We start from the raw sequence: 23,250 nt of genomic DNA, 5'->3' as shown, positions 1-23,250 counted from the left end.
AACTTTTCTTGACTGATTTGAATTCTCCTTCAATAGCCACTCATCTCAGAAAAAAAATGTTTTGGAGAAATAAATTTTTCCTTAACTTAGTAAATTAATAAAAAGAAGATATCTTTTGGATATCTCCTTTGGGAAATGTAAAGAAAAGCACTTTTCAGTGGAAAACTATGTTTTGTAGATAAAATAATATTTACTTTTGTCAGGGGAATAGAGAGAGCATATTTTCTTTTGCATGTTATATATTTTGTATTAACCTGTAAAGTTTAATCAAAATTTTTAGGGAAAAATCTACACTGGAAAACCCTAAAACAGGTGAAAGTCCTTCTCCAGTAAACATGTCATATCTAGTTCCTCTTTCAGGACAACCTATGTTACCCTTTTCCCACCTCAACAAAAAAGAAATTCCATTGAACAACAATAATTTTTTCCCCAAAAATATATCCTTATGTGAAAAACCCATTAAAGTCATAGCACAGTTTTGTGCCCAAGGCCTAAGAAACCTAGTTTTTAAAAGAAACTTTGGATGAATGGTTTGGAAAATTAATGCTGTCTGGTACCTATCTGGATGCAGTAATCTAACATTCAATACGATGTCCCTGTGGAGTAAGCTTTCACCAGAGACATTCTCAGTCAGTGCCAGAAATAGAGCATTTTCATTTGAAGGCCTCAGAATTGAATTTAGCACTTCAGAAATAGATGGAGACAGATGCATTTGCCAGCACAATGTCTTTCCAAGTAATTTCTGAAGAAGCTTTCAGGCATAATGCTCCACGATCCAACTTGTGCTTAGTCCTCAGGGGATATTCAGGAGAGCGGTAGCGAGGTGGCAGCTGAAAGCAAGCCAGGCATGAGAATTTTCTTGGTAGTGATGAGGCTGCTAGTGTTCTGGCCATGGGTTAAGAGAACTGCCAGAGAGACTTAGAAATAAAAGAAAAAAAAAAACAATTGGTTTTACCAATAAAAGTTTTTCTCCTGGAACTCCAGAAATGGGTAACTACATGTGTAGATTTAATTTTTCTCACAAAGTACCTTCATAGATGTTTTAAATCTGTATTTTTAATAAAAAAGAAACTATGAAGAAGTAGTGTTTTTCATCAACTCTCCCATCCCAATTGTTTCCAGAATTAAGGCTTAGTTCTTTCAGGCTGTTAAAACAAAATATCACAGACTGGATGGTTTATAAACAACAGAAATGTGTTTCTCATCTGCAGCGGGTAGTCCAAGATCAGGTGCCAGCATGGTGGGGCAAGGGCCTGCTTCTGCGTTATAGACTGCCTGCCTTTCTTCGTAACCTCATGTGGTAGGAGGGATTAGGGGATCGCTTTTAAAGGGGTACTAATCTCATTTATTAGGGTTCTTCACAACCTACTTCCCTCTCACTAAGGCCCCATCTACTGACAGTATGACCTCCAGGTGTTAGAATTTCAATATATGAATTTGGGGTGGAGGGACACAAACATTCAGACCATAACACTGGTTGTTCCATGACAGTAAATTAGAAAGGGCACGAGAGGCACACAGAGGAAGGAATGAGAAACAAAGAAGAAAAAAACAGTTTGCAATTTATGGTGTTTAAATTACTGTACAAATATCTAGATAGATATATTTTTTTCTCTTCCATGCTCTCTCCTTCAAATGGTTACCATGTAAACTGTGAGATTCAGAAGGCCGAAGTCCTTGAGCTCTGCTATGTTTATTGGCTGTGACTGTGCATTTAGTCATACAATTAAAGATAACGCTGAACTCATTCAAATAGAGGAAGGCAACTATCCTTGAAGTTACTGCAAAAGCAAGCCCTGCTTAGGGATTGCTTTAGAGAAGCCTGCTTTAGAGAAGCCTGCAAAAACAAGCCCTGAAAAATTAATAGAAGTAGACAATATCTCAGTGATTATAGTATAATACTACAACATTTTTTATGTGAATAAAAGAATCACAAGTTAAAGATAGAATATGAATTTTGCACAGTGTTATAAAAGTATGTATGCAAATGAACATATATATGAAAATTAAAAAAATATTATTCCAGAAGTTCAGAATTAAGAGATGAGTTACAGTGGGATACTGCTGAAAGATTAAAATATTTATATTATTTAATGTCTTGCTAAAAGAGGCTGGGACCCATTTTATTCATTAACTGAGATTTAAAATGTGACTTATGTTTAATCCACTGCTAACCTAATGTACCAAGGAATAAATTCCTGAGTTGTGTTCTACTTATTTTCCTCCTTTATTTTGTATGGCCATCCCCTGTCCAAGCTCAGCAGCTTCTGGAGACAGAACATTTTTCAAAAACCAACAGTTTTTTCTGCACAACTCACACACTTGTGCTAAGTAAAACTTTTATCACTGACTCAAGGATTCTTAGAATTTCAAGGACATGAAATGGCATCAAAACGAACCCAGACAAGAGCATGCCTGACTGACAGGCACCTCATCTAAGCAGAAACAGTAGCAACAAGAGGAGTGAGGAGATGAAATCTACTTCACGTACAGCCTATGTTGCCTGCTCACTGGATGACTATGAAATAATCACACACTTCATCTGTCAAAAAAAAATTAAAAACATTGCCTATTTACATAGAACTGTATGAGAAGACTCTTTATAACCTTTAAAAATTCTGCAAAATGTGCTATTACAATCTAATTCATTCTTTGTTATTTCACCAGTATTCTACTTCTGTTTATCTCTGGTTACTGTAAGTCTCCCTCCCTCCCTTAGAAAGGACCAAAAGTGTTTCTCTCAAGCTCCACCTTGAACAACACAGGACAGTCCACTGGTATTACTGTCCCTGAATGAGAAAGAGATGGATGGATGGCCATGTCGTTAAGATCAGGCATAGCCAGAGAGCATCGGCAAGGAATAATGTCATCTGGATGATAACCAGCTGTTAACGTATTTCAAAATCCTGATGGGACATTACAAATGGTGCCAGTAACTATCTCTTGGAAAAAATCAGGATGACCTCTTCCGGTCAAGGCCTCTGAAGATTAAACACATAAATTTGAGTTACGGTATAATAAAACTGCTGCTTTAAAAGCGCTCACACAGCTAAACCTTGGACTGCGTCTGTCGAAGACTGCTGAAGCTCCACAATATTCCCTTTCATAACGTCAGGACCTGTACATGGTAGACACTTCTTTCTAATTGCACATCCTTTATTTGCTGCAATAAACCAGTTTGGTAGACCTTCCCTAGTGGGTTGGTGGCGATTTTCTTATCCCACCCTTCCAATCCTGGCACTCCAAGTGGTTGAATGTGTACACACCTCCCTCCGCAGAGCCTTCCCCGTGCTCCCTCTCTCTGTTTCCGCCCCCCTGCACTCCCACACCCAGATTTTTACCTGTGTTACAGCATGGACATCTGCGATAAACCGTTTTCTTGCCTGTCTTTCCTAGTAAGTCATTAGCTCCTTGCACACTTGATAATGTGATGAATAAGGGACAGAACAAAGGGATCATTTAATAAATGGCAACAGGAAGAATACATCTGTTTTTCTCTCTGATGTGTTATATATTTAATCCTTTTAGTGTGCTCCAAATAGGATAATATTCCTGATCTTGACTGATCTATCAAGAAATCTAAATTCACCTATTGTCATTTTACTTTTAATGTAATATATGATTTCAGGACAAATTCAAGCTCAGAAAAAGCCTAAATTTATAAACGTGTTATATGTGGACATTCAGGCTCAAGACATCCAAATGCCAAAGCGGAAAAGTGGCATTTGTTTATGGAAATGGCCTGGTGTTGAAAAGCTGGATCTTCTTCATGCCGCACCGACCAGTCAGAGGTGATAACAATCCACAGCATGCATATAATCAATACACCTAGGGTATCTAAATTAATTAAAGATTTAGAAAAGAAAATCATGTTTGTAATCAAATAAATATGGAGAGATTACATCTTTATATATAATATTTATAATAAAATCTTGCACTTTTAAAATATAAAACGTGAAAATATTGCAAATATGACTGTTTCTTCAGATGAAGTTTGCAGCCCCCAGGCACCTCTGCTCATCCTTCTGTATTTTTTTGGAGAACATTGTGTAAAAGCTGCACTCTATAAGGGAAATGAGAATAATCAGTTGTGCGAGCAAATGGATGACAAGGAACTGAAACATGTAAGTAAGCTGATATATTATACGATTCCACAAAAGATTACCTTACTCCCTTTTTTCATCCGTTTGTCGTCCCTCTACAATTTAAACCTGGGATTGATTATTCCAGTGATTTTCAATCCGTGTGCTGCAAGAATTTCTAAAACATGCAATACCTGACTATTTAGTCAGGGGCACTGACCTCTCTTCTCTTAGATGGTCAGAAATGACAACAGCCAACGCAATAGTCGTCCAGTGTGAATAAAAAAAAATTATACCTATTTTTCTGTCGGATCGGCAAAAAGCGTATTTTTTGGTGTGCCGCAGAATCTTAGTAATTAGTTTGTTTGGGCCGTGAGGAGAAAGGGGTGAGAGTCGCTGATTTATTCCACCGATATCTTTCCCCTCACTCTGATGCAGGCACGGACCAGACCGTGCAAGCACGGAGATCAGCGGGACGTGGCTGCACGTCTGCAGGAGCCTTCTGGCGAGTCCGTCAGGGGCGTGCACCGAAGTGGCAGTGGCACGGGGGTTATGTGATACAGGAAGGCCCCAGAAAGAGGGGCGTTTGAAACGTTTTCTCGATGCAAATATCTACGCATTATGCTTTGGAATGTTAAAATCGAGCAAACAAGAGAAAACATGAATTGTAAAGTAAGTCCCGGAGAAATCTTTTCCGAGTTCCCAACACTTCCTGTGTATAAATATTCAACAGTTGGTCTGTTGCAGATAGAATTCTGTAAATAAATTCAGACATGTCCCTCATTTGCTCCGTGCTCTGGCAGGGGTAATGAAGCTCCTGTGGCCACTGGGAGCCCCAGGTTCCATTACAGTAGCAAGTCTGGCTTCTCAGAAAAGCCACAGTTCACTGAGAAGAAGAGGTATTGAAAACATTAATATTTCTTTTAAAGCTATGGCAACCATGAAACAGTTGTAGGAATACAAGGTTTAAATTCTTGATGTAATTTTTTAAATTTTCTAATGTACTGGATTTGCAAAGAACTCTTAGGAGTTATTATGCTAAAAGGCAACATTATGATTAATATTATACTTAAGGTATTATGAATCTGAAGTGGCCAAAGGCTCCTTTGTCAGGAATTCACTGAACAATTGCAAGTTGAATAGAATCTTTTTTACATGCCTTGCCGTATTGAAAGTATTTATAATACTTCACACACACACACACACACACACACACAGACAAAAGCATTAGCCACTCATATTGTGAAATGTCATGGGTTTTCCAGCTTTTATTTCATACGAGGTATGAATAAGATAAATAAGACAAATCATTACATTAATGAATAGACTTACGTTACTGGAAATAATTTCTGGATCTTTCAGTCCTTTATTTGAATGGCCTGAACACAGTTCCATGAGTCACTGAAAAATGATTTTTGAAGATTCACTAATCTACTTTGAAATATCAGTCATATGCTTTCATGATTGAAAGTAAAAAATGAAATAAATTTCCTTTTTGTACAACTTTTCTCTAGGAATTGATACCATACTGTTTAATATTGGTTCAGTGGCCTTTCTGGTCATATCTATTCACATCTGAAAGAGAATAAGAATGAATTATTAAACAGAATAAAAAAGACAGAATTCATTTATCTTTAAATACAGCAAAGAAAACCACTTATCTGTCTTTGTGCTTTCTTATCATCAACTGCCAAAATGTGTCATTTAGGTCCACAATGAAATGAGATATTGCTCGGAACACTATGTACAAAGATGTCGTTATTAGTAATGATTTTGACTTTACAAAGGTTAATGTATTCAATTGTTTAAAATTTTAGAAAATGACTCATTTGAAAGATGATTGAGCCTGCATTTAAACAAAATGTCTAAGTGGCAGTGAAGCATCAATCATTACTTTTAAGTCAAAATGTATGGTTTTGCATTTCCCACACAGTTTCCAACAAGATCGCTCCGGAAATGAATGAGTAGGCATCCCATCTCTATACCTAACACTGCCAAACACTGAAAAGTGTATGTTTCAGTGTCATCATGTTCATAGGCAATTTCAAAATCTTAATGAAGAAACACTATCAAATCTGAGTTTTTGCTTTTGCTGATTTCCTGGGAACCATCTGCCATTAGGGACACTGTTTTCCATAGATTGGTTGAAGCATCTGCTTACAACAACAGGGGTTTTATTCTGCATTTCTTTCATTATTATTATATAGTGATCAGCTTTGTTTTCATTAAAAATTTTTTTGCTCTGTTCCCTCACTTCCACTCTCATTCTTAAACATGATCAATCATATCCTCGTGTACACTGTTGGTCATGACCTAAACCTATGGCAAAGCCTGAAAAAAAATCACCTCAATATAGATGCTTTCCTGACTAGGGTTGTCTAAAACCATGAATTCCTTGTAAGGAAAAACAGTGTTGCCCTTATTGTTCAATCTCCAGTGCCTAGCATATTTTTTTTATAAGCAGATGTTGCTGGAATAAAACTTAACCATTAGTTAGCCATATCAACATGAAATACAAAGAATATCCCAAGATCTAAAGTTAAAGTTATTGCTAACTGTCCTTTCTCTGAATTTTGATACCACTTGTCTAAAAGGCACATATGGAACTTTGTACTGCTTATTTTGAAATGTTTTTATTTCTCTTCTACTCTTTTCTTTCTTTTTAATTCAGATATATGGCATCTCTTTAAACAGGTCATAAACACCTGGAGAACAAGCACCCTGCTGTATGTTTCTTTGTATTTCCAAACAACTTTAAAAAGCACAAAATTCAAGAAATAAATCCAGATGGGAACATAATGTTCTACTTTCTCCCCCAAATATACTTATTCTTTTATAACATTTATAGTGTTATCATTGAATTTGAAAACTTACAATAATGGCTGCCTATTAGCTAAATCTACTGAATCCATATGCGTATTAAGATTAATCAGATTCCGATGAGTTTAAAGATATTGTGGAAAGAAAGGACATTATCAAAAGAAAACTCTTGGAGCATGGTGACCTAAGTAGATTTCCTTCCACCTCAACTCTCAACTTTAAGAAGTTGTCTTACCTGGTCACATGCCTCTTGGGACCCACAGGTCAAAGTGAGCCTTGGAGCTCAATCTAGCATGAGGCACTAGTATGGAACTTGAGCCAAGTGACAGTCCAAGGAAAAAAGAATGGAAAGCAATAGGAACTGGGAAGATCTTGCTACTTAGAGTTTCCAGAGTAAAGTTGTCATCAGCCTGTTATAAATGTGGTGGGTGTTCCTGACCCCAGGAAAACCAATAAAAGGTGAATGGCAGAACTGAATTTTTCCTGCAGTTGAGGTTTGAAAGTCACAGAAAGACAATAACCTAAGAGGTTTTGCCAGGGGCCTCAGTAGGCAACTGCCTGCCTGCCTGCCTGCCTGCCTGACTGCCTGCCTGCCTCTGAACTGAAGAACACAGAGACGGAACCCCCTCATTCATCCACATCCCAGCACCTCTGCAACTCCCACAGTTTGCATTGCCCCATAGCCAGGTGTGAGATATAACGAGCCAACAAGGAAAAATCACATCTAAAGAGGTCTTTAGCCAAAAGAATCACAGAACAAATTTCCAAATGAAATAGGATTTCTGGAGAACAGAATGGAATTCTGAATTTAAAAAATATAGTAAGTGATAAGGACACCAAAAGAGATTCCCAAATTTGACCACTTCTCTCTGCCTCCATCACAGCTACCATATTCCACACCACCCTTTCCTCTGGTCAGTCTTATCGCAGTACTTCCTATTGTTCTCCTTATTCTCTCGTCTTCACACAGAAGCCAGATTTTTCTATTGAAAAAGCAAGGCAGAGAGGAGGTGTTGTGGAATATTTTGCCAGCAGAAGACTGGTTTATGGATCTTCCAAGACCCCTCATAAAAACAGCGCAGGCAACTTGGAGAGCAAAAACAAAGCCCCACAGATAACATCTTTAACAAAACTAGGTGACCAGGTATCTGCACAGATTGTAAGGTACAAAGGAATCGATGAAAGCCACTGGAATTCATGTGGCATCAGCATTTGTATGAGAAACAGAGACGAGGCAGCCCTGTAATAGGAGAGCCCTAAAATCACGAACAAGAATCATCTGAAAAGTGAAATGGGCAATCTAAGAGTCAAAGTGAGTGAAGATTATAATGGATGACACTATATGATTTGAGTCTTATAAATGGTTGGAAGTTGAATTTCCTTTTAAGACAAAGCCCTACATTTAAAAAAATTGCTTCTAGTAAGATATAAATTGATTAAGATGGGGAAATGTAAACAAACAGAAGAGTCATGTAACACTAGGGCAACAAAGGAGGCAGATTTCAGAAAGTATGGGGCCTTACTTTAATCACTTTGCTAAAGTAAGAGAAGGACTATGTTAATAAGGGGACAGCAAAATACAACCCAGTGGACCCATTAGCAACATTTATTTTAAAGTCAGTTTCTGTTAATTCAAATATCTTCTTCTCCCATGAATCTATTTCTAGATTTGTGTTTTAAGAGAAGAACTTAAATATGTATTATGTGTGTGTATATATATGTTACATATAAGATATACAAGATAAAAATTTACATATATATATATATTTTTTTTCTTCTTGACATTGCCACATTCTTGGTTATTTTTTTTACTGACTACTTGACATTGCCTTTTAAAAAAGGAGACAATTTGAAGTCCTGCATGATGCTGTCTTCTGCTAGAGAGACTTATTTTGCTTCTGGGATGCAGTTGCAGTAGGAGCAGATCACCTTAATTCACTAAGGTATTGAGCTATTTCAAAGCTGGGTTTCTGTTGCTGTAAGGGCTGGTCTTCTTTTGTTCAGTCTTAGTCCTTTAGAAACAAAAGCCTTGTGCATCATTAGGACCTCACCTTTGTGGTAAGTCTTACAGTTCACTTTTGTTTTGTTTTGTTTTTATCACACTATCTGAGAATGCCAGGAGCTCTTTAGTTTTTCAAACTCTTAACTGCTGATTTCTTTTTTTTTAATTTAAATTCTTTATTGTTGTTCAATTACAGTTGTTTCCATTTGCCCCCCTATTACTCTCTCCTGTCCTACCTACTCCCCACCTTGCTCAACTACTCAGCTGCCACATTAGAGTTGAGAATGCTTGGAGAGAAAATGTGGCATTTAATATTGAGTGCACCTCTCTGTGTTTTTGACCTCCCTAAAATCTTGGTCCTTAAATCATCGTGTCTTGGTAGCTTTCTAATATTTTATATATGAGTTCCTCTTTTTTCATTGTTTTTGGTGAGAAATCTGGTCCATAACAGGACATTCTCTGGTTGGGGAAAGAATAAAACTACTGTAAATAAATATTGTCTGTAAAAGCAAAAAAAAAAAAAAGCCAAAGAATGGTGTTTTCACTTTAAAAAGAGACTGGATTATTGTTTTAGATAATGATAAGAGAACAAGATAGATATTTAGGGGCAATTTTCCATGGGTAGCTAAAATTGTTCTTTCTGTTAACAGATATAAAAATAGTGCACATTTTTGACATTGTATGTAAAAAAAATGCTACACCAATGAAAAGCTGAAAAGGAGAAAAAGAAAAGCAAAGAAAAATTACATGAAACAAAAAAAATCACAAAGAGGTTAGAAGTAAATCCCAATATAATCAAAATGCAAAAAGTCTAAACTCACCTCTTAAAAAGAAAAAAAACTTGAATCAACAAACAAAAATGACATTGGTCCTAACAGGATGACAAGCTGAGATCACTGGAAAAGTGTCCTGCTAAAAGCATCAAGAATCAAGGATAAAATTTAGAAGGTGTTAAAAGATTTTTAACGCATTTTTCAGCCCACACTTAAGAAATTAAAACCCACAGATGACAAAATAAAGCCAGAACTGAACAGCAGAGACACGAAAACATGAGCTGTTATTGCAGCCCTTTCAATCAGCCTCACACACCAGGGACTGCCTTTTCGTGCCCCCCCCCCCCACCACCACCCACCAGGCGGTCAGCAAGGACCATGACTCTTAAAAAGCATGGATTTGAAACCGAGAATTCCCCACAAAGCCTGGGCTGCTCAATAAAGACCAAAGTATATAAAAATCCACTCACTGGAGCAGAGAAAATACAATAAAACTCACCTATGATGGAGCTGTAAGTAGGGAAAAAGAAGTGACTCCTAGAAGTCAAACCCCCCGTTTTGCGTTATGAGACAGGCACTCATTACCCTAATGATTCAAGGAGCGTTAAGTCCAAAGATTAACATAAAATTTGTCCAAGAGCAGTTTTTTTAACTGGAATAGAAAATAGAAATAATGCACAACCAATTATGGAATAGATCTTCACAATGCAGGTTATAAAGGACAACCACAGGAAAAAAAATTAAGTCCACTAAAAATGAGCTCACAATAATATAGTAAAAACATTACAGAAAGACGATTGATGATGAGTGAGAATATGCAAGTTAAGTGTATTGAAAAGTTAACAATCCAAGAGTTTATGTAAAAAAAAACCTTGAAAAGATACAATTATTCTTTCAGAGATTAAATACATAAAACATTAAAAATGTTAGGTACACCATAAAAACAATTAATTCAAAAAATAAGAAGATGAAATCAATAAGAAGAATCCAAAAATTATTTTTAAATGGAAAAATAAATCCAAACCTGGCTCTTTGAAAATATGAAAATTATTGATTAATCAGAGCAAGAAAAACAAAAGAGATAAACACATATGAGTTTAGAAATAGAAATGGAGACAGAACCACAAAAGAAAGTGAAAATAATTATCAGAAGACATTGTTTGTGGATATAACTTAAAGATTGCAAACCTCTAGAGAAAGATCACTTACTAGCAAAAGAGAAAACTATTATATCTGACCTAAAAAGAAGTTGAAAATTGAAATAAACTTATCACACCAAAGGATTGGAAAGCTGATGAAATTTGCATTATTAAAGAAGGAATTCCATGAGGGAATTCAAACATAGTTGTAAGCATTAATTAGAAGAAAGCATTAATGTTTGTATTAAGTTGGCATTCCTCAAAAAATAGTTACGACCGTCAGGAAGGACAACTCACTAAGTATCTAGTGTCCAGTGAACATAACTGATTACTTAGCTTCCCAGAGAGGCTTTCTTACAGAGCAGAAGGAGCCATGGTTATGAATTTTGTCCCAGCAATACCTATAATAATGAACATTTGAAAATAATGTCCAAGAGTGGGGAAGAGATAAATAATTGTGATACATTCAAACACATGCAACAATTAAAGTGGATACAGCTCAAAAATGTGCAGAAAAATACATCATTATAGGAAGCCAATTCTGTAAATTAAAAAATACAACTGCACATTGGTTTCACACACATCTGTATACAATAAAGGCATAAAAACATGGACTGGATACTCAGTAACATCATCAGAACTTCTCCCAGAGAGAGGAAGAATGAGGCACACTGGAAGCGGACAGGAGGGGACTTCAATTTTCATCATTTAAAAAAAAATCTGAAACAACATGGCAAAATGTCAACATGTTTAGAATTTTGAAAATGTGGAAAGTTTTGTCTGATTCTTAAACTTTCCCATTTATATAACCTCCCCCAAATCCCTTTCCTCTTCTTTTTAGTTATTGTTCAAATACAGTTGTCTCCATTTTCCCCCACCACTGTCCCTCGCTGTACCCACCCCCACCTCCTACCCTCAATCCTATCCCCCTTTGGCTTTGTCCATGGGTCCTTTATACATGTTCCTTGACCACCTTCCCCTTCTTTCCCCCCTTATCCCCTCTCTCTTCCCTTCTGGTTACTGTCAGTTTGCTCTTTATTTCAATGTCTGTGGTTATATTTTGCTTCTTGTTTGTTTTGTTGATTAGGTTCCACTTGTAGGTGAGATCATATGGTATTTGTCTTTTGCTACCTGGCTTATTTCACTTAGCTTAATGCTCTCCAGTTCCATCCATGCTGTCATTAAGGGTAGGAGTTCCTTCTTTCTCTCTGCTGCACAGTATTTCATTGTGTAAATGTACCAAGGTTTTTCTGATCCATTCATTTACTGGTGGGCACTTAGGTGGTTTCCAACATGTGGCTATTGTAAATTGTGCTGCTATGAACATTGGGGTGCATAGGTTCTTTCGAATTGGTGTTTCAGGATTCTTAGGGTATAATTCCAGCAGTGGCATTGCCGAGTCAAAAGGCAGTTCCATTTTGAGTTTTCTGAGGAAATTCCACACTGTTTTCCACAGTGGCTGCACCAGTCTGCATTCCCATCAACAGTGCACTAGGGTTCCCTTTACTCCACAACCTCACCAGCATTTGTTGTTTGTTGATTAGGGAATAATGGCCATTCTGGCCAGTGTGAAATAGTATCACTTTGTGCTTATAATTTGCATCTCTCTGATGACTAGTGGTGCTGAACATCCTTTCATATGTCTCTGGGCCCTCTGTATGTCCTCCTTGGAGAAGTGTCTGTTTAGGTGCTTTGCCCATTTTTTATTGGATTGTTTATCTTCTTGGATTGGAGTTGTATGAGTTCTTTATATATGTTGGATATCAAATCCTTGTCCGAGGTATCATGGCAAATATATGTTCCCAGATGGTTGATTCCCTTTTCATTTTGCTAATGTTTTCTTTAGCTGTACAGAAGCATTTTATTTTTATGAGATCCCACTTGTTTATTCTTTCCTTTATGTTCCTTGCTCTAGGAAACATACTGATGAAAATATTGCTTCATGGAATATCTGAGATTTTCCTGCCTACATTCTTCTCTAGGATTTTGATGGTGTCGAGATTCTTTTCCTCCTATATGATCCTATTTTCCTGACAGGTGCTCAGTGCTGTCTCCTTCTCTATACCAACTCTCCTAAAGCAATTTAATATCTACCTACCTCTGGTATTTAGTGTAAAGCAAAGTACTTTATTACTCTCAGGTATATCTAATTATCTTACTGTTGAATCTGTACCTGCACATGCTTTCCAACCATTACAAGTATCAAAGAAGAGGTAGCTGCATATTTGGAATTGTAGTGCTGTTCTCCTGAGAATGTGGTTTTCTCCAGGCTATTGAAATCACATCTGCTGGCAACCTTTTATATGCTTCTGTATAATTCAAGGCCAGCTCAATAGAAAGCAATTAACTTGAGTGTTGTTGTATTATTAAATTAATGCAAGAGCCTTGCATAGGGAGTGCTGCATATAATTGCATGAACACAAGTCTCAGTTCCCTGGAAGGGTAGGGTGACCAAACACATGACAAATTTCGGTTACCATTACACAGATAATGGTTTGCAGAAGGATATGTGATGAGAGAAATATAGGTCGAGGCAGAAATCAGAGTTAGGCCCTTGATATTCTCAAGGCTGCTTCTCCTTCTGCATGACCAGTGGCTATCTCTCTGTCACATAGAAACTGCAAAGCAGGATCTAATTCTTGGCTGTGTTCACACAGGCAGATGGCCATTGCCTGGAACAGAAAGCACAATACCTTCCCTATTTGCATTGGGTTTAGAGTTTTTCTTTGGTTTGTTTTAAATATGTTTTAATATAATTCAAAATTTTCGTAATGAGTACAAACAACAATTCTGTAACATAGCAAGCAGTTTTTCAACTGACAAATTCACTGGAAATCTCCCAGAATGCAATTTCTTTTCAAATCTGATTTGTAGAGTCCTCCCCCGGACAATATGGCTATTTAAAAAAAACAAACTTCAATTTGATGATCACATGTAATTTCACAGAGTATTCATGTCTGTCGTTTTTAAAATGCAAGGAAGTACATTCAGTTGAAGTTCACCAGTTGGCATTCCCAAAGCTGTAAGGGAGAAGCCAATTTTATAAAAAATGAATTTTAAGTTAGAGAAAATGTTTTGTTGTCTGACTGGTCATGTATAAAAACAGATATTTATACTAAGATTTAATTTTTGAAAATGTTGAAAGAAGAGAATTATTAAAAAGGATTTTATAGAATAACCTCAATTCTAAAATCTTTACAAGAATCACAAGACATTAGCAAATTTGATAGGTCTTTTTCAAGTATAGTGCGAAAATTTTACATGAAATTGCTCTTAAATAAGATTTGTCTTATTTCCTTAATGCAGACCATATTTTGTTTCACTATATCTCTTTCATATTGCTCAAGAACTCAGCCTCACAGCAGTCTGATGCATTCAGGAAGAAGCAAAGCAAAATTTTTAAAATTCATTCTTTTATTATTTTAAAAGTTAACCTTATTGAGGGCATTGAACTCAGTTATGCAAGCTAGGAGTTGGAGATACAATATGGTCCCTGCCCAAAATAGAACTTGTCATGCATAGGTTCAATAATTGAACAAGTGGAGACATTATCTGATATTATTCAAGAGTTATGATATATCTTAATGTGTAGCTTCATCTAACTTGAGAAAAAAACTTATAAAATATCTCTAAGCTTTCTAATGTAACAATATCAGACTTTTTACTATATTTTCCTCATATTTACAGAGATTATGTGTGCAATTCATTTGGACAAATATGTTTTGAGTGATAGAATCATTTACCTGCTTGAATATCAATCTCCTCATTTATAATAGATGCTGCTAACAGTATCTAACTAGTGGCATTGTGGAGGTTAAATTAAATCATACCTTTTAGCTTATTCTTAATTTAGATGTCAGTGGAAAAAACATTTCCCAGTTTCTCTATCATTGCCCAGAAAGGGGTCACATGCTCACAACTAACCCTACCACCATCAAATTATATAGAATTATTAAACTTTAGCTTTCAGACATGGGAGAAAAGGTAGAAACACACATAAAACTGGACTTTACCAGCAAAGAAGAAAAAATGACCACAGCAGCAATTACTCCCATCAAGCAGGTATATGGTATGCTGGGAACTTATACACAGAAAGGAGACTTTGGCCAAAGATCTGTGCATAGATGTAGTGTGAGCATGTAGTAAGCTAGAAACAACGGCAAGGTCAGTAGACATGGAGCCCCAAACGTAAGTCTGAAGCTCAGAATACAAGTCTTGGAAGAACTGGTGAAAACAGAAACAGTTCCAACCTTCTAGGACTTGAGATGCCTTTAACCTTGTAAATGCATGGACCAAAATCAAAGTAAAGTGACTAGAATTACAGAATGGGAAAGAAATTTTGTGAGAGACAAAAAGGTGCAAGCCCATATCATGGGGATAATACCCAGAAAGGAATGCTTTAACCACTGGGATGTAAACCCTCCCCCCTAGCCACAGGGAAGCTCCAGTAAAGCTTGGTCCTTAGTCAAACTCTTTTCAGTATCAAGTGCAGGAATGTTGGGAAATAAACATCCTTGAGCACACTGCACTTCATTATCAGAATTGTTTATTAGATAGCCTGGTAAACCAGGGACTACAGCTAAACTAACAAATGAGAACTAAGTCCACATCCCTCTTGTTCTAGGAAACTGGCAAAGTATGCAAGCTGGAAAGACCCAAGGTCTTGAGGACGTGCTGTGTTGATGCAACCCAAACATAGCCAGTTGTCATCCCTCATGGCCAAAACACATTCCACGGGACATTGAATTTGCATCTGGAAGCCTGTCGCTTCCATTATGCTGTTCTATGCACAATTCTGTACTCCTAGTACTCTATGCTTTTTAAAAAAGATTTTATTTATTTATTTTTAGAGAGAGGAGAAGGGAGAGAGAAAGAGAGGGAGAGAAACATCAATGTGTGGTTGCCTCTTGCACCACCTGCTCCCCTACCAGGAACCTGGCCCGTAACCTGGGCATGTGCCCTGATTGGGAATCAAACTGGCAACTCTTTGGTTTGCAGGCCAGCGCTCAATCCACTGAGCCACACCAGCCAGGGCTGCTTTCTTAACATTAACAAACTTTGTGCTGAATAATACAATTCTCTTTCATGAACTTGAATAATAATCCAAAACTGAAACCCACAGGAATAAAATGGCTAACTTGATACCAAGCCAAGTACTGGGCAGATGTAATAGCATTGATTTCATGGTCTTGGGTGAGGATGAGCCTTAGGACAAATGGACAGTGTTTAGATGTCCCAGATTTAGCAGGTAAAGAATGGATTAACAAAGTATTGTTGACAAAGAAATAAGTAGGAAACTTCAATTCTAATCATGGGTTTATAACACTGTGGTTCAATGGAAAGTGTCCTTCTGAGAGAAGTAATATTGGAGTGTGAAATTGATTATGACCTCTTCCAGAAAAAGGCACTGTATACAAAAGTGCCTTTTACCTGAAAGTTTCACAATGAGACAGTTGCTTACTTTAAAACTTTCAAATTTTTCTAAAGGCATTAGTGATCATTTACTGAACCAGATAAACCCTAAGTTAACAAGATGAGTTGAAATATTCTGTTTTAGCTCATCAAAAGCTAAAAAGAATTACTGTGTTATCCAGCAATTCTATTTCTAGGTATATACCCTCCAAAATTGAAAACAGAGACTCAAAGGGATATTTACACAACCAGTTTCACAGCAGCATTCTTCACAATAGCTACAAGGTAGAAGAAACCCAGGTGTCCGTTGATGGATGATGTATAATACATGTCATGGAATATTATACAGCCATAAAAAGAAGAAAGTTCTGCCATTTGCTACAACATGGATAAGCTTGAGAGCATTATGCTAAGTGAAATGTCCACAGAGAAAGACCAATTTTGTATCATATCACTTAAATGTTGAATCTAAACAACTACACTCAGGGAAACAGAGTAGACTGGTGGTTGCCAGGGGCTGAGGATGCTGAAAACGAGGAGATGTTAATCAAAGGGTACAAATTTCCATTTATAAGATGAATAAGCTTTAGGGATCTAATATGCAGCATGATGACAATAGTCAAAAATACTGAATTGTATACTTAAAAGTTGCTAAAATAGTAGTCTTAAATGTTCTCTTCACATACACACAAACAAAAGTAACTATGTGAGGTGATAGATGTGTTAACTAACCTCATTGTAGTAAGCATTTCACAATATACGCATTCTGTCCACAAAGTATCCAGCTATGAAATATGAAAAATAGAGACATTTACTGAAGAAGATACAAGATACAAGAAACATTGTACATAGGATAATGATGCCTCAGTCCCCTTCCAAGCAGGCACCTTGGGACCTCACACAGCTCTCCTATTTGCCATCAGCAGCCTAATTGTATTTTCCTGAATCTCATCAATGGTTTGAAATATTTTCCCTCTCAAAGGTGACTTGAGTTTTGGGAAAAGCCAGAAGTCACAAGGTGCCAAATCTAAGCTGTGGGGCTGAGTCACCTGGGTGATTAGATGTTTCACCAAAAAACTCTGCATGAGATGTGATGTATGAGTGAGTATTGTCATGATGAAACTTCCAGTCACCACTTGTCCATACCTGCAGGCTTCTGAATCATCTGAATAGTTTCTGCAGAGGAATGTTCAAATTTCACACAAAACTTGATACAGATTCTTGTTCATTCTTGATGCAGAGCAATGAGTCATTTTAAATGCAATGGCCACAAAGTATACATGCTCATTCAATGGCATCATTAATCACCATTAAACCGTTATGCACTGTTGGAGGGAATGTGAATTAGTTTGACCACTATGGAAAACCATACAGAAGTTCCTCAAAAACTTAAAAGTAGATTTACCATACAATCCAGCAATTTGACTCGTGGGTCTATACTCAGAGGACGTAAAGACAGGATTTGTACACTTGACTAGTACAGTGAAGTCATCTTTGTTCATGCATACCCATTTCAGTAAACTACCCTTGGTTCCTAGGTTACATCAATGTCACTCAAGTCATTCTTGGTATACTAACAAAGGCTGGACTTTTTCTGGACAGACTGTGTGTGTGTGTGTGTGTGTGTGTGTGCGCGTGTACATCAAGTCATCACATTGTAGATCTCATACTTACACAATGTTGTGTGTCAATTACATCTAAAAAAAGTTGGAAAAACATTTTTAAAAAGTGTTTTCAACAAGTGGTGCCAAAACAACTGGACTTCCACGTACAAAAATAAAAATCTAGATACAGCCTTCACACCATTCACAAAAATTAATTTTTAACATGAATTCATTAATTCAAAATGGATCATAGCTCTAAATGTAAAACATAAAACTATAAAGCTCTTACAAGATAACATGGGAGAAAGCCTTGTATATGGCAGTGACGTTTTAGATACAACACCAAAGGCACAATCTATGAAAGAAGTAATTGATAAGCTGGACTTCATTACAATTAAAAACTTTCTCTGTGAAAGAAAATGTCAAGAGAGTGAGAAGGTAAACAACAGACTGGGAGAAAACAGCATAACTGATAAAGGACTGTTATCCAAAATCCTCGAACAACTCAAAAAACTCAGCAATAAGAAATTTAACAACCCAATTTAAAAATGGGCAAGAGATCTGAATGGACACCTTATCAAAGAATATACAGATGGAAAATAAGCATATAAAATGTGTTTAATATCAGGGAATCACAAATTAAAACAGCAATGAGATTTGACTACACACTTATTAGAATGGCTCGAATCCAGAACACTGACAACACTTAAAGCTGGTGAGGAGATGAAGCAACAGGCACTCGCATTCATTGTCAGTCAGAATGCAAAATGGTACAGCCACTTGGGGATACAGTTTGGCTATCTCTAAGAAAACCAAACAAGCTCTTACCACATAGTCCAGCAATTGTACTTCTTGGTACCTACGTAAGTGATTTGAAAATCTCCTGCACACAAAGGTTTATAGCAGCTTTATTCATAACTGCCAAACTTTGGAAACAACCGAGAGGTCCTGAGCAGGTGAATAAATAAACAAACAGTGTGCTTCACCAAGGAAAGGAAATGAGGTATCAGAAATGCAAATCAAAATCACACCTCACACCTCTTAGAATCAAAAAGACATAAGATGACAACAGGTACTGCCATGGATGTGGTAAAAAAGAAACCCTTATGCACTGTCGGAGGGAATGTGAATTAGTATGACCACTATGGAAAACCATACGGAAGTTCCTCAAAAAATTAAAAGTAGATTTACCATACAATCCAGCAATTTGACTCGTGGGTCTATACTCAGAGGACGTAAAGACAGGATTTTAACAAGATATGCACACTCCCATGTTTATTCACAACACTTAAAGTATGGAAAGATACAAAAGATATGGTACATATACACAATGAAATATCATTCAGCTATGACAAAGGAAGACAGTTTCTTGTTTTTAAAACATGGATGGGCCTTGAACGCATTATGCTAAGTAAAATAAGTCAGACAAAGAAAGACAATTACTATATGATATCATTCACATGTGGAATCTAAAAGTGTTAAACTTGTGAAGAACAGAGAGCAAAATGGTAGTTACCAAGGGATTAGTGGGGAAGTGGAATAAGAGTGAAGGTATTTAATGGTAAGCAATTATAATGAGTAGTAAGTATGCCAGACATACTGAAGATTTTAAGCATGTCTGATTCCCCGTCAGTACAATGCAGAATATCTCTTCATACAACACCCTCCAGCAAAGAGAAATAAGAGATAAACAAATGTTTTAACTTAAAAATACATAACTCTGCTCAAAATTATGTGAGCCAAGCCCTGACAGGTGTGGCTCCATTGGTTGGGGATCATCATGTAAAGAGAAAGGTCAATTCCCTGTCAGGGCACACCCCTGGGTTGCGGGTTCAACCCCCTGTTGGGGAGCATATGAGAGACAATCAGTTGGTGTTCTTCTCTCACATTTATGCTTCTCTCCTCTTTTTTGCCTCCCTTTCCCTCTTTCTTAAATGAATGAATGAATGAATGAATGAATAAGTGGGCCAAGAACAAAATAGAAACAGAAAGTATAAAGTGGAACTTGCCCATGAACCTACAAGGCTCAGGCCTGTACACAGTCTTTTGGAGTAACTGGCATTTAGAGTGTTGCATACAGGCCCTTATTGAGAGTAGGAGTAGGGCAGAGGCCTTCTCTGACCAAGTATTCAGTATTAGAAAAGCTGGAACCATTGACTGGCATCTTTGCCTGCAGTCCAGGTAGGAGCAGAGATAGCCACCAGCCAGCACCCAGGCCAAGTCCTTGGCAGACTAAATCTGAAATTTCCCTGACATCACCATGGGAAGAATCCCATGGTGATTCTTTCCATATTTGACAAGAATCCCAACCTGTAAGCTTCTGAACCAGTGGTCTGAGTGAAGCAAACAAACAAACAAAAGAACACACGAGAAAGATGAATACATAATGCAGACAAAAAATGCCATTTTAAAGATCGCAAATGGAGTCTCAGAGATGTGTAGTACTGAAAGCAGGATTCAAACTAAGCAGTGTAACTTTGAAGATGGCTATTAACTTGTGTAGCACACAGACTCTCCAATGAAACAATTACCTGATCTTCAGAAAGCCTATTTGATTAACTGTTGTTTTTTGCAGAAACAACTAATTTATTTTATTATTGAGGTAAACATTATTTATACTTCATGTGTAAATCTTTCTATGAATTTGATAACATCCTGTCATGGGCAACCATTATTTGGATTTCTAGCACCATAGATTAGTTTTGTTTGTCCTTGAACTTCATATGAATAGAATCATACAGTTTGTAGTCTTTTGTGTCTCATTTCTTTCACTCAATATATTTTTAAGTTTTAGTCATTTTGTAGCAAGCATCGAATTCATTCTTTTTGAATAATACACCATTGTACACAAATTGTTTATCCATTTTCTTGTTGATGGGCACTTATACTGTTTCTAGCTCTTAGTTATTATGAAAAAAGCTGTTATGAACATTCTTTTACATGTCCCTTTTCGGATGTATATTTTGATCTCTTTGAGGTAAATACACTGGAATAGGATTGCTAGGTCATCAAGTAGTGTATATTTAATTTTAGAAGGAATTGATTGGCAAGAAGTTTTCCAGAGATATATTACCATTTCACAATTCCACCTGTATTGTTTAATTTCTGTCTCATGCTCATCACTTGCCCTCATGGGGGCAACATAACATCCTATTGTGGCTTTAATTTGCATCTCCCTTGTGACTAGTGATGCTGAGAAGTTGTCATGTGTTTATTGGCTATTCACATGTCTTCTTTCGTAAAGTTTCTGTTCAATCTTTCATTAATTTAATTGATTATCTCCTTAATCTTAGTAGGTTCTTTAAGTTTACTGCCAGAAGTCAGGTCCTGTGTCTGATATGTGTTACAAGTATTATCACCCAGTTTATGGCTTACCTTTCATTTTCTTCATAGTGCCTTTAGATCATAACTTTATTTTTTGATTAAGTTTAATTTATTCATTTTCTTGCAGAATATTTATAGTTTTAGTTTTTTTGTTTAAGTCTATAATCCATCTCAAAATAGTGTTTGTGAGTGGTGTGAGGTAATGATCAAGGTTATATTATTTGTCATCCATTTATCTAGTTGTTCCAACACCATTTTTTGAAAAGATTTTTTTTCTCCACTGAAATACTGAGTGCCTCCATTAGGAATCTATTGAGTTTAATTGATGGGTTTGTTTCTGAGCTCTGTTCTGTTCTGTTGATTTATCTTTTTATCCTTATACTAATGTTACACTGTCTTACTATAGTTTTATAATAAGTTTTGAAATTAAGTAATGAGAGTCCTTCACCCTCATGCTTTTCCCATATGGTCCAGTTTATTCTAGGTTCTTTTATTTCAAAATAAATTTCAGAATCATTTTGTTGATACCTACCAAGAAAAAGACTTTTTGCTATTTTAAATGGGATTGCATTACATCTCTATATCAACTTGACAACATTTACATCTTAAACAATATGGATTGGCCTCACTATTAAAAAATGGTATAATCTATTTATTTAAGTTTTTGGAAATTTCTCTTAGAAATGTTTTTAGTTAACTGTGTAGAACTTGTGCACACTTTATATTAATTTTTCTCATATGTATATAATGTTTTGATTCTAATATAAAACATACAATTTTTTAAAAGATTTTATTTATTTATTTTTAGAGAGAGGAAAGGAAGGAGAAAGAGATGGAAACATCAATGTGTGGTTGCCTCTTGAGTACCCCTACTGGGGACCTGGTCTGAAACCCAGTCATGTACACTGGCTAGGAATCGAACCAGTGACTCTTTGGTTTGCAGGCTGGCACTCAATCCACTGAGCCACACCAGCCAGGGCTAAAACAAACAATTTTAAGGTTTATTTTCTAAATGTTTTTGTTGCTAATATATAGAAACAGTAATATCTCTACTGTCCAAGATTTATCACATGAAAAATAATAATTTAAGAAAGTTAAAAAGCAAATCAATAACATTAACTATGAGAAATATAAACCATAGTGCAATTTACCTACACATAAAATTAATTTTTCAGAATTTATTTCCTAGTCATGTATTCATTAATTGATTGGCTCTTCATACATGGAAAAACTGAGGGGAATGTGAAAGACTGCACAATAAATAAAAACACAAGAAATTTAACTAAATGCCTAAATTTCTATGTTCTCTGTCCTAGACGTACCATCCAAGCTTTAATCTAGTAAATTTTAACTTAAACTTGTCTATTAATTTAATAGTTAATCCATACTCAAATTCATGTTAGAGGTTGAAAAAAGCATTTTAAGCTAGTTTAAGAACATATATTTGAGTGACATAAAACTGATTGATAAATTTAGTGTCTATGACATAAAATTTATATAATTGCCACCTCAACATCTTTCAAATCATGTAACTATCATCTCTTCCTTCTCAAATCTCTGAAGTCCTTATTCCTGTATACTTCTCTTTTTTCCTACATATCCCTATAAATTTTAACCATTCTCTATACACTGGTTTTCTTAATTCTATTTTAAAAGTAACTAGATTCACTTTTCTTGAATGAATCTTGGTAAAGGGGCTTCCTCGGCCCCCATCCTCTTATTCAACAGCTAAACTCCTTGAGCGTCCTAATCAAACTTCCCATGGCAGCACATGCCTGGAACCTAGAAAGGGCTTGGATAAATATTTTCACTAAATGAATAAGCAAATAAACATATGCTTAAAATAAATCTGAATCCTATTATCAAATTTAATTCTCTAACCTCCCCATCATCTCAATAATTGTTTCCCATTCTTTACTCTTACTGAACATTTTTTTTGTATTTGGTACTGTGGAAACCTCCCTCTTTGATAGCTTCATTCCCTGTTTGCTTTAATCTCTTCTCTCTTTTCACATTACACTCCCATCACATTATCCTGGTCCTTAGTTCCTCTCACTCACTTATATTGACTTCCTAGTTCATTTTCTTTACACT

The sequence above is a fragment of the Phyllostomus hastatus genome, unplaced genomic scaffold (genome assembly GCF_019186645.2).
Source record: "Phyllostomus hastatus isolate PE091 unplaced genomic scaffold, TTU_PhHast_1.1 phas_contig_86, whole genome shotgun sequence".
In the NCBI taxonomy this organism is placed as follows: domain Eukaryota; kingdom Metazoa; phylum Chordata; class Mammalia; order Chiroptera; family Phyllostomidae; genus Phyllostomus; species Phyllostomus hastatus.
This window is presented reverse-complemented; position numbering follows the sequence as displayed.